Source organism: Microtus ochrogaster, unplaced genomic scaffold (genome assembly GCF_000317375.1).
Source record: "Microtus ochrogaster isolate Prairie Vole_2 unplaced genomic scaffold, MicOch1.0 UNK76, whole genome shotgun sequence".
Taxonomy (NCBI): domain Eukaryota; kingdom Metazoa; phylum Chordata; class Mammalia; order Rodentia; family Cricetidae; genus Microtus; species Microtus ochrogaster.
In genome coordinates, this window is record NW_004949174.1 from 1854450 (window position 1) to 1857347 (window position 2898).

Below are 2898 nucleotides of genomic sequence, written 5' to 3' on the forward strand. Positions count from 1 at the left end.
CAGATGGGATTCCTCAGCAACTAAACAGGGCCGCCCAGTAGCCCAATGATCCGGTGACAAAAGGATAAACAGAGCAAGGGGGGGGGCGGTATCCAGAAGATAGATAGAAGAAGGAGAGCCTGGCACATGCATGAGCTGAAGGTGCCCGGGATCCCTTACAGGGGACCCTGAGGCCTGCCCGGTAGGCAGGCACTTACGCTCTGGGTGGGTAGCCTTAGTGTAGGAGCTTAAAACTGTTCTTGAGCCAGATTATTTGTTCTTTTGATGACCAATTTCTTTAGTTCTTTGTACTCAAGAACCAACCTCTGTCTGATTTGGGGTTGGTGAACATCTTTTCCCAGACTGTAGGCTGTCCTTTTGTCTTGTTGAATGTGTCCTTTGCTTTACATCAACTTTTTATTTTCAGGAGTTCCCAATTAATAATTGTTTCTCTCAATGTCTGTGCTAGTAAGGTCATTTATAGGAAGTGGTCTTTTGTGCTAGTGCATTCAAGTATACTTCCCAATTTCTCTTCTATGACGTTCAGTGTGACTGGCATTATGCTCAGGTATTTGATTTAATTTGACTTGAGTTTTGTGCATGGTGGTAGATATGGATCAATCTTTATTCTTCTACATGTTGATATTCAGTTATGTGAGCATCATTTCTTAAATATTCTTTCTTTATTCCATTTGATATTTTTTTGTTTCTTTGTCAAAAATCAGGTTTTTGAAGGGTTAATATCAGGGCTTTGATTCAGTTCCATTGTACCTCCTGTCTGTTTTTATCCCAATACCAGTCTGTTTTCAATACTGACACTCTATAGTAGAGTTTTAAGTCTCTACTATATGGGATTTGATGCCTCCCGAAGTTTCTTTTTATTGTACAGAATTGTTTTGGCTATCCTGGGTTTTTTTTTCTTTTCTTTATGAAGTTGAGTACCATTATTCATGGTCTGTGAAGAATTTTGGTGGGATTTTGATGGGCATTGCATTGAATCTTGCTTTGGGTAAGACTGCCATTTTTACTATATTAATTCTAGCTACCCAAGAACATGGGAGATCTTTCCACTTTCTGGTATCTTCCTCAATTTCTTTCTTCAAAGATTTAAAGTCCTTGTCATACAAATCTTCCACTTATTTGGTTAGAGTTACTCCAAAATATTTTATGCTATTTGTAGCTATTATAAAGGGTGATGTTTCTCTGATATCTTTCTCAGCCCATTTATCATCTGTGTACAGAGGGATAATGATTTAAGTTAATTTTGTTTTCTTTTATGTTACTGAAAATGTTTGTGAGTTGGAGAAGTTCCTTGGTAGAACTTTTGGGGTCGCTTATGTAAACTATTATATCATCAGCGCACAGTGAAAGTTTAACTTTTCTTTTCTGATTTGTTTTCCCAAGATCTCCTTTTGGTGTCTTATTGCTGTAGCTAGGACCTCAATAACTATATTGAATAGATATGGAGGGAGTGGATAACTTTGTCTTATTTCTGATTTCAGTGGGATCGCTGGGATTTTCTCTCCATTTACTTTGAGGTTGGCGATTGGCTTGCTGTATATTTCCTTTATCATATATAGGTATATTCCTTTGGAGACAGAGCTGGTCAGATGGTTCACTCAGCATTGTGGATTGAGGAATCCTAGCACTCTTCCCAGACTAAAAAGACAATGACATATTCTCCATGGGTCAGTAGGCATTCAAATATATTCATTTGACCAGGAACAAGAAAATAAGAAACAAAGCAAAGCAGACCCTGTCATAGCTTCATAAATGGAAAATCAATTCAGTCTCTATAACCCTCCAGTATCCTGAACTGCAGGAGGACTTCCCACATACTTTCTTGTTCTATGGAGTTTATTATTGGGCATTCAAAATGAAGCTTTTGATGAATTTTCACTACAGTCATGTTAGTTGGTTTGACATCTTATTACTGTGGCAGGATTCCCCAAGAAAACCACTTAAAGAGGCAGGAATAATTTCAACTTATACTTTTGGAGATTGCTGTCTTTGAAAAGATGGGCCCATGTACCTCATCTTGTAAGAAGGAATTTTATCACAGTGAAATAGAAGTGATCTGCTCACCAAAGACAGGAAGCAAAAGAAGGGAGGAAGGGAAGGAGGGAGGGAGGGAGAGAGACAGAGAGAAAGAAAGAGAGAGAAGTTTCCAAGGACAAGACCCAGCCCCCAAACACATTCCCTCAAAGATATACTTCCTCTAGATAGGCCACACCTTCTGAAGTTGCCAGAATCTCTCTGTAGGAGAAGTGCCTGTTTGTTCATGTTGGCCACCTGGCTAGCTTAGCACAAAAATAGCCACAAGAAATTCTATTAATTAAAAGACTGCTTGACCCATTAGCTCTAGCTTCTTATCGGCAAACTCGTACATCTTATTTAACCCATTTCTATTATTCTGTATATCACCACATGCCAGTGGCTTACTGGCAAATATTTGGCATGTCTGACTCTGATAATTCCATGGCATCTTGCTTACTCTACCTTATTCCTCCCAGAATTCACTTCTGTCTTCCCAGCCTACCCAAGTTCTGCCCTACCACTCTGACAAGGCAATTTTTCTGTTCGTTAATGGTAATCACAGCACACAAAGGAACCTCCAGCAGACTAAGCCTGTAGCTCATAAGTGGCTTAACAGATATAAACGATAATAGATAGTTCTAAAATATTATATAGTATTGTACATGCATTTACAATATTGCAAATCAACAAGTTCACTCTGAAATCATTACATAAATGAATGTCATGTAAGACACGATTCTGGACACTAGCGTGTGACCAGTGAGTATCTACAGATGAGCCTTAGGTGATACAATCCTTGCCAAGTATGATAAGGTTCTGGTTTTGGTTCCCAGCACCATGTAAGTTGGGTGTGATGGTACACACCCAGAATGCCAGCACTAA